Genomic DNA, 10335 nt, shown 5'->3' with positions numbered 1-10335 from the left:
CAATGTAATCTAAGGGATGTGATGAATTAACCCTACTTACGATACAAAGAGTCTCTTCTTATCCCAACCATCAACATTCTTCTTCTTCTATTTATAAATAACAAACAATCCCAAGTCTTTCACCAACACCCCCAAAGTATACCAACTATTGTTTTTTTTATTTCACTCTCTAATCTCCATCTCCCTCATGTTATGGCTACAACAAAATACGATCAACTTTCCATGTCGTATTCTCTGATGATGAACAAGAAGAAGTAGGATCATCTAATGATCAAGAAGAAGAAGAAAATGAACAAAGTGATGAAGGAAAAGATGAGGATTCTAATGCACCCTCAAAGAAAGTTAATCCCTTGAGCAAAAATCTGAATGCGAAGACGACGGTAATGATGAATCAGATTCTGGAGACGAAGATATGTCCTCTCCTAAACCCAAACCAGCTCCAACAGAACCATCTTTCAAACGGGTAAGGAGGAGGAGGACGAATCTGATTCTAAAGATGTGGAGAAAGAACCTCTGAAACCTGCAGAACATGAGGCTCTTATCATGAGTCATGTTACTATTAAAGCAAAACGCCTCTCTCGGTGATAAAACAAAGTCCAAAGGCAAGAAGATGAAAGTTAATGGCGGTGGTGGAGACAATGAAGTGGAAAACGAGCAAGTTTAAGAAGGAGAAAAGCTTAAGAAGCCGTTCGAGAGATTTAGGAGTGAAGAAGATGACTTTGTTATGCTGAGGTCAATAAGTAACTATAAGAAACAAGGTCAGGAATTGAACTCTAATTTTCAAATATATTGTAGACAATATGAAGGAATGTCTGCAAATTGATGTTAATATGGATCAATTAGCAAACAAGATTCTAAAGATGAAGAGTAAGTTTTTAAGAAGTTATCAAAAAGGTTTGAAGTTTGACATTCATGAAGAGGTTTGAAGTTTTTGAGCTAGTTATGAAAGAGTATGGGTAGGTCAAGAAGGAAACAACAGTAATGATGGTGGTGGTAGTGAGAATCACCCTAGTATATCTATGGAGGAAATGAAGTCTTTGTATCCTTTGTTAACTAGGGAATCTCTGAACTTATCTAATTGTACATAGAAGAAGGTCAGCCCCACGTTCATTAGTCGGTACCTGAAAGTGATCCGTAAAACCTAAATAATAAAAAAAAAACATGATTACTACATTAACGAGTTTAGCTTCAGATATAATACTAAATTATGTTTTATTGCATAGAGGAACTAATTTGGAGTTTCCTTTGTTGGGAAATTCCTTAGACCCCGACAATTCCACGCAAAGATCATTCCTCCACCCGCATCTGGGATGTCGACTCCCTTTTACTGATAATTGCTTGAAAAATTTGCCTCACCGTGCATTCATGAGTGTGTTACGTCACATCCTCCAAAAATCAATGAGTGTCGTCTGGAATGCATGCTTGTTTTGTCTATTGGACATACAGTGATGTCACTGAACCACAACCATGTTGGAGAGAACTAGATACCCCCATATTTTCTAGTTGTGGGATATCGATCCCAACATAATTTGTTTGTTAAGTTCTTAGGTTTCTTGACCTGTGAGAGTTTGGATAAAGTAGGATAAAGTACCACCAGGAGGCACTCTTGATTTTCTGGCTCTGGTCTTATATTCCTGAATAGATCGATCGATCCATGGTTGAAAACGAGCCTATTTTCCTTTCCGTTCCTCTATTGTGAAAAGGAACTTTAAAGGAATATTTGTATTCCGATCTCATTGCTTTCAGAACCACACTTGTTGCTTCCCTGAGATGTTACGTTTCAGAAGGTATCCAAAATGGACAATGATGGGGCAATTTTATAGTATGCCCAATTAAACCGCACGAAGTGCAAAAATGAGGTAATTTGTCAAAATGTATATTTATTGAAATCAATTTGGTGTTCGAGAGTTTAATATTTACCCGTTGAGGCGATTGAATTAAGAACATTAAATTCGATTCTTACTCTAATATATAGACACACCATTTTGAAGCATCATCCAGAGCAGTCCCTATAAATTCCTGAGAGAGCCTATTAACCTGTTAATCGTTGTGCAGTTTAAATGTCTAACATGAATGCCACGAAACTGCACTCAGAACCATGCCATATTGAAGTAATGATCATCTGGGGAATATTTTTATCGCATTTCTTAAGGATCACCAATTCGTCGAGAATAACACATGGGGAACTATCAATGGCGCTGCCTAATTCGTCGAGAATAACACATGAATTAGAAATAGATTGTTCTTAATTTCAGAACAAGTGAATAAGTTTGGTTGATCCAACACCTCTGAAATACAGACCATGACTTAGTTTATTTCAATTTTCTTACTGCTAACAAACTTGACGATTCCATTTAAGTATTTGGCTGAAGGAGAAAAGATCCAAGAGGGAGCAGAAGCAAGAGTTTGCAAAAGATGTTGAAAGGGATCGAAGTCTTCTTTAGACATTAGTCTAGATTAATTTTATTTTCTGATAACATCTCTGTAATAAGTTTATCAGAGCATCAATAAAGAAGTTTAGTTCTATATTGAGATGTTATAATAGTGTTTAATTAACGAATCAATAATACCAAGCGATTCTAATTTTGGTTATTTCTGCAAGATGAGACACATCAATGAATCAAATGATTTCGAATCATGAGATACATGTGGCTCATGGCAGGATTATCTCCATAGAAAGGGATGAGGACAAGGTGTCCAGAATAACCAAGGTAGCTTCGGTTGAGATCATCATTTGCACATAGAATATCTTCTCCCTCCATAGTAATAATTGGTTGCTCTTTGGTGGAGAGGGTCAGGAATTTTTGAAAGAATTGGGAGTATTCAACATTCATAGTTTATGCACCACTGTTGATTGAAAATTTATGTCAATTTCGAAGGCACAAAATTTCGATGAAATTTGTTTGATCAGGAGCGACTGACTTGGTTAAACCTAGTTTATTATATAAAACATGTCAAAATGTGTTGATAGGGATAAACCTATGATAAATTATGGTTGTTTGCTGTTTTGGATCTCAAATCTTGATCGTTATATAATCATTTGTTATCTCCATTAAATGTAAGACAAAGTCTATGATAAACCCTGCCCTTCCAAATCCATCCTAAAATTAAATCGGGATTGAATTTTATTATAGACAAAAAGAATTGTCAATGTTATGGGCTAATCTTAATTGATTTTATTTGTAAGGGTTTTAATCTTAATTAATTTCTTAATCTGCTAGGACTTTTATTCTCTATAAGGCTTGCTAGAAAGTCACTTTTTGTTTTCATTTGATAGCGTTTAATCCTTCTAGATCAAGCGGCAGCGGTCTACTTCAACCCAAACAACAACTTTATGGTACATTTCTCTCGCTCTCTACTTGTTAATAATCATGAATGCAGTTCTGAAATTTTTACACCCCCCCCCCTTTAATAATGGGTAATTGAGCTTACCTCCTTAGATTTACTATTTTTGAGTTTACCTCCTTAGAGTTACTATTTTTTTAATATAACTGTTACTTTTGTTTTTCTACCCTTCTTTGTAATTTTATCACCTTTATTCCATGATTTTCTCCTTAATGACTCTTTAATAACTCCAGCTCCAACTATTGTCTTCCTCATTTTCTTTCAGTAACTAATTTAAGTAAGTTGGTTAATTTCAATTGTATGGCTCAAATTCCAAGAATGTCTCCTACACTTTATGTTCTAACTAATTTAAACTAGGGTTTTTTAGGCCAAGACCCCCATTTATTCAGCTATATTAGGGGGACACACCTAAAAACATTTTCGTTTAGACTTTAACCCCCAAAGCTCATTTTACGTTCAAATAGCCGTGAAGTAGTGGGCATGCGAATCATATGCTCGCCTACTGACCAAAATACCCCCGTTCTAATTTTTAGCATATGACCCCCATCTATTTAGCTATATTAGGACTACACCCCCAACCAAAATACCACTTGGAGTTTCACAACCGCCTATTTCTCAAGTATCTCCTTCTTCTCAACCATCAACTTCACAGCCAGTAGTATCTTCTTCTTCTTTTGGAATAAGTGATGCTTCCAATATTAAAATTTTCACTATAAAAATCCAGATTTTTCTTCTGTTTGTGGATCTGTTGAATCTAAGCAAATGGGTTATGGTTTCAATCTGGAGTTCACCAATTTCTTGTTTTTGCTCTTCTTCATTGTCAACTTGGGTTCTGTTTTTTTACTCTGAACCTTGGTTAGTTATTGAAGGACAATCTGAAAACCGATTTAACATGGATGAATTTCTTCCTCAGTTTCTTTTTCTTTGATTGCTTCACCTTCTTCTTCACTTTCTTCTACTTCTATTCTAGATTTCAATTATTCTCAAGCAAAATCTTCTAAGATTTCATCTTTTCTTCGAAACCCATGTCTAAGAAATGGATAGCAACTCCTTAAAACATGACTGAAAGATTCAAGATCAGATTTTTGTGAGAAACAATTATAAAACAGAGACTTTTGAAACCAATTACACCATTTTTTGGTACAACTACTACTAGTTGTTCTTCCATTCTTTTTTGGGTTCTGTTTGGTGGATATTATAACTTGAACTTGACCCATACAGGTAATTTTTGGGTACAACTACCTCGGACTGGTAAAGACACGATCCACCCTATCATCGGAGTACAAGTGACACCTCGGCAAGAGTCATTCGCTGATTGGCTCTAGCTCGGGGAAAGTATGACCCAATCTATACCCGAACCTCAGACTTATGAGACAGAGAACCTAACAAGGGTGAACCAACTGGAGTCACTCGTGGATTAGATCTAACTCTGGCCTCTGGCTAGGGTGAGCATGACCCAGTCTATGGGCGAACCTTGGATTTAGTGGTTCGACATGTAACTAGGGTGATTCAACCGATCGTGAGATGAGAAGGTATTGGCTCGGGATAAACTATTCGAATGGACAAAGTATTTTGGTTGGGGGTGTAGTCCTAATATAACTAAATAGATGGGGGTCATATACAAAAAATTAATACGAGGGTATTTTGGTCAGAGATCGAGCATGTGATTCGCACGACCACTACTTCACGCTATTTGAATGGAAAATGAGTTTTGGGGGTTAACGCCTAAACGAAAATGTTTTTAGGGGTGTCCCCCTAATATAGCTAAATAAATGGGGGTCATTCTCCAAAAAAACCCTTTAAACTAATAATTTCTCTAAAATGTGTTGGGAGATTTTTACGTATACCCCCACTTTTATACCGATATTAGAACTACACCCCTGTTTTTTGAAAACTTTTGATTTACACCCCCACGTGGACGGAAACCGTTAACTTCGAGTTAACTTGACTGTGTGCGACACACACGCGTGAAACAAGACGTTTTTGCCCCTTGCATAGCTGTTGAATTTTTTTCCCATTTTGCTCTCCGACGATCATCTTCAACTTATTGACTCTATAAATTAGATCTTATCATACATCTTATTCCATTGAAAGTAGCTACTACTTGAAGTTGAAATTTTAAAAAAGATGGGAGGAGGAGCTAACAAGGGGTCACAAGTAAGTTATGGTTCATGTCTTACTTGTTTTAGTTGATTGACAGTTGGGGGTCCTTCCCTAATTTTCGAAAAACAGTAGGGGTGATGACCTTAATTTAAATTGTTAATTACATCTTATTACTACTCGAACAGATAGAATTTTTTACAGAAAATGTGTTGCCAAATTTGCGAATTAGAGGCACATTTGGCCTTCAAATGTCATTTCTATACTCATCCTGTAGGAATGGAAAGTGCGACAGAATTCGGAAAGTAATGGTGTCTAACACCTCAAGAAATCCTGAACGAAAGAATTTGATGTGTCAGTATCTTAGTTGTCAGCGGCTAGATGAAGTCATTTCAGAGTTGCTCACGATAGGATGTCTCGGTTATGGTTGGCCATTGGAAGAAAGATTGTCTCAAAGAAACACAAACCACAACCAATCAAGTATCTCAACTCAGACTCAGATTGTAATCAACACTACATTGGAAGGTTTCTGTAAGACTTTTAGTAAAAATAGCATTATCTAGAAGTAGTGAAGTTCCAATGACAAAATTGTAATAAAAGAACCAATATTTCTTCCTTCTTTTAGCAGTCCATCAATGTGCCCAAACATCAATGAAAGTAACCTATTTCCTGACAAAAACAAGATTTCATTTCTTTGTTGATCCAAGAACAGGTGCACCCTTCCTTCACCATCCAAATCACCTTCCATCCACCATTCTACCAAGTCACTTTCTTTGTTGATGTTGCATTTAACCCCCTCTTTCAAATACAAGAAAAACATACTATGCCCAACCAAATCTCAGTCCCTGCTTCCCATCCCATAAATCAAGTTCATCAAATTCATTTCGTCACCATCTACATTCATAAATATAGCTATCTTCCCACTTAAATAATCATCACAAGCCCACTTTCCATTCTTAGGAGAAATCCTCATGTGACCATCATAATTCACAATAATAGTTCTTACGGGAACAAAACCTACTCTGTAAACAATGATAAAACCAAGAGGATCAAACTTTACAAATAAAAAAGTAACAAAATTGTAAGAGCAACCCATAACCATGTGGTTTGAATAAAAATATAAATAACATCTAATATTACTAAAACAACTAAATCTGACTTCGAATAACTTACTGAATCAGTCGGTTCAATAGTTTATATGTGGGTTCAACATGTAACTAAACATTCATCATTCATCTAACTGGAAAGAGAGAATGTCGGTAATTTATATAAGCCATTGTCCAACATTATCTTAATTTTTCAAGAACTAATAAAGCATCATATCTTCACAAATACAATGTGATATCTCAAGAACTATTTGATAAGTCAGTGAATTCAGTAATTTATACAATGTGATATTTCAATAATGATAATTTCAATGTAGACATAAAAAATTTAACACAAAACCATAATAACTATAGCTCATATGTTACTCAACAAACATTGAAAACAAAAACAAGTTAAACCAAGTGGGGGCTTGATTGGTGGATTAAGTGGAGAAACATCACAGACCCGAGTTCAAGACCCCATTTCGTCATCAAGCTTTCTATTTACAGATTATGCGGCCCTGAAGCAAATGTTGGATTCCTTCTATGTTATCGCGAATTTTTCTGTACAACTAGTGAATGGGAAAGATAAAGGAAAATGACGTGAAAGTAGACACCCGATTACCTGAGAAAACGCATAAGGGATTGCTGAGTACATTCCTGCAGCTCTTTCACGGTAGAAAACTGTCCTTTCGATTGCCACGACAGATTGCACTGCAGAAGTATTACCCGCTCCAAGGAAAAGAGTAGCAGCATACATTGCTCCAAGTAAATTTTGCAGGTCTTGCTGCTTTGAACTGTGACATTTATATGCAAAATTATTAGCTCAAGGAAACTAACAGGCTTGTTTTAGCCTATTATCAATCCTGTTGAGTTCTTTCAAAACTCCTGAAAACAGAAACTTCTAGTTGATATTTTGTAATGTTTTTTTCCATCACATATGACTAAGCCAACCAGAAGAGCAGAAAACAAAAGAAACTAATTCTTTACATCTTATCTTCTTTCTTCCAAAAGATCACAATCGGATTGCATTGTACTTTGGATTCCTCCAGTATGACCAATGCTGTTTCCAGAAACATGCAAGGCATTGAGTTTTGAAGCTCTGGGAGTACTTTGTTGGGAAAAAAAGGTCCTCCGAATCTGGTGCAGGAGTGCTTAGCTCCTCGATTAGTTCCTTATTTCTCCTGAAGAGAATAAATAAAAACATAAATACAGTAAGATATGATAACAAAAGAGATTTCGAGAAGACCAAATTACTAACATTGTAGAACAATGTACTACTTACTGATAGAGTGAGGAATTGGCATAAATTTCTGCAAAATCTATATCAAGCTGGGCCTCAACAGACGGAGCAGTAACTTCCAGCATCCATGTAGCAGGATTATACCCATCTCTAATCTTGGGAACCCCAGGCGTTTCCTGCAAAAAGTTATAATACTACTTAATCAGAGTTTTAAAGTCCACATCTCAAACTAGTCGCTATAGTGTGCCTCGGCAAGGTTTTCTAGTTGCTATTGTTGTTCTAAAGAGACATATAATGGATAAGTCCAATAAATTCTCATTTCACCAGATGCAACTAATCCAAATAACTGGCCGTGTCTATTCAAATTCTGTATTGTGAGGAACATGTGTGTTTACCAGTCTACAGATAACATTTAATCATAATGTACATGTAAAGTAGACGCAATTTTTAGCTCTGTTGCGAGCTGCAATTAGATATCAACTGAATACTCACTTCAAAATATTCTATAAGCTTGTGAGAACGGATACCAAGAGGTCCAGCATAAATGACTTTCCCTCCTCTCTTCATCAACAGCAACTGCAAGCAAAACCATAATAAATTACTTTCAAGAAACTGAAAAAATAAATAAACAACGTCCGACAAGAAGATGGAGTCAGACCTCATCAAAAGCTTCAAAAATGTCAATGCTTGGTTGGTGAATTGTGAAAACAACGGTTCTTCCTGTATCCACTGTATTTCTCAATGTTCTCATAACAATTGCTGCAACCCTAGCATCAAGGCCTGATCTCGGCTCAACAGCTATCGTTAGTCTTTTTCTTTGTTCAGTCGAAAGACCACTTTCTCCAGGCATGCCAACCTGAGCATCCCTCAACGGGTTAAGCTCAACCGACTCCATGACCTCATCAACAAACATCTAAACAGTAGAGATCACCAGCAAAAAAAACTCGCAATCAATACTGTTGCTGTCTAAAGTCTCCCCACATATACACTTTGATAGAAGTAAATAATTAAGGCAATCATGATAAAGCAATCATGTCATAGTGACTCCTGGATAAAAGTTCGTGATCGTAAAAAAAAACTATTTCAGTCAGATATACCTTTCGTGTATCCTTTGTGACATCAGCTGAGAGACGCTGAGTACAAAAGAGACTCGTAAACAGTAACATTTGGTGAATGTATATCATTCTGTTCGCAGTAACCACTAACCCGCGCAAATGTTGATTGGTTCTCTGGGTACACGGAAATGTTAATACTTCCTTCAATATACCCTTCAGTTTTCCTCCCTGCTAAAACATCCATCAGAGTAGTCTTTCCAGCACCACTAACTCCGACTAATGCGGTCAGTATACCTGGTCTAAAAGCCCCACTAACATCTCTTACCAACTGCAGACGGGTTTTATCATTTCCTTGGCTTTTCATTTCCTAATTATGGAAGCTCGTTAGGCGACGGTTTAACGTGTTAAGGAAGTACTTGATACATCTTCTAGAGAAGTGCAAAAAGAATTATCTCGTGCATTTATGCATGACAAGGGTGAGAATATTTTCTTTTCATATCGACTAAACTTCTTTCATGCATGGAAAGAACCTTTCGACCTTTATATGATCACATCATTGTTATTTCTCTCCATATTTGTCGAACACAGTTAACCCATCTTACGTTTGATTAATACAATTCGAGGTAGCCATTGTAGCCTTAAATACTAAATGAAGTTCATTAGTCCGAAAGATCATAGGAGGAACCTTACATGTTTCATTTACAAAACACTCAAACATCAATTAGGCTTAGTATTAGCTTCAAACAACACAATTCAAGAAAATTAACAGAAGAAGGAACATCTTGAATTTTCAGTGTTCTTATATTACCCGAACAAACATTCAGGTAGTGTTTTTATTTTCTCCAAGTTAGAAACTGAAATCTGTCTCGAGTCAGATTTTAGAATGGTCGTTGTTGTCTGACTCTTTGGAATGACTTATTTGAGTTGATTGTGAACCCATTAGAAGGAAAATTCATATTTAGACGATTCAAATTTAGACATTGACCAAAAAAAACACCATAACCCAACATAGCGAAATTCAAATACAATTAGCAAACAATTTAAATAGAAGAAGTTTAGGCACCATTTTAAATACTTAATATCAAATATCTTATGCAAAAAACTTCATTTTTATTCCCCTAGCCATAAAAATATTTTTCAAAATACCCTATAATTGGACAACAACTTAGGGCATAATCATCCATGGACCCTGGTACATGAGGTTTTTTGAGAATTATCTATGTTTTCCCTAAATCAAGGAGAATATGGCTAAAGAACTATAGGCGAGTGAGTGTGAATGGTGCCTAAATCAAGGACAATATGGCTTGGGATTGAGACGGTCGTTGCATCTGGTGTTTTTTTGCCATTTTACTCTTAGATCTAGACCTATTTTCTTACACTATTAGACTATATAATGTAGGGGGTTTTTGTTTTCTGAGCTCGGATGTGAATTGTCTTCGACTATAATTTTCAAACCCATTTACTTATTTTCGCATGGAAAAATAAATTCAGGAGTTCGAAGAACCAA

The 10335-nt window shown here is 36.1% G+C and overlaps 1 pseudogene across 1 annotated transcript; it reads right to left on the bottom strand.

Annotated features, from left to right (window-relative positions):
- Positions 1-5911: 5911 nt before the first annotated feature.
- LOC147567948 (pleiotropic drug resistance protein 2-like) lies at positions 5912-9192 on the bottom strand (annotated as a pseudogene). Its single transcript, XR_015230913.1, has 7 exons — positions 8871-9192; positions 8432-8686; positions 8266-8349; positions 7816-7949; positions 7521-7714; positions 7156-7327; positions 5912-6467 (listed from the first exon to the last, which is right to left on the bottom strand). The product of XR_015230913.1 is annotated as a pleiotropic drug resistance protein 2-like (transcript).
- Between the last annotated feature and the right edge of the window lie 1143 nt (positions 9193-10335).

Source organism: Eschscholzia californica, unplaced genomic scaffold (assembly GCF_041429995.1).
Source record: "Eschscholzia californica isolate CP2 unplaced genomic scaffold, dmEscCali1.0.p SCAF_1, whole genome shotgun sequence".
Lineage (NCBI taxonomy): Eukaryota > Viridiplantae > Streptophyta > Magnoliopsida > Ranunculales > Papaveraceae > Eschscholzia > Eschscholzia californica.
The sequence above is the reverse complement of the archived record's forward strand: the minus strand, read 5'-3'. Positions and strand labels throughout refer to the sequence as shown.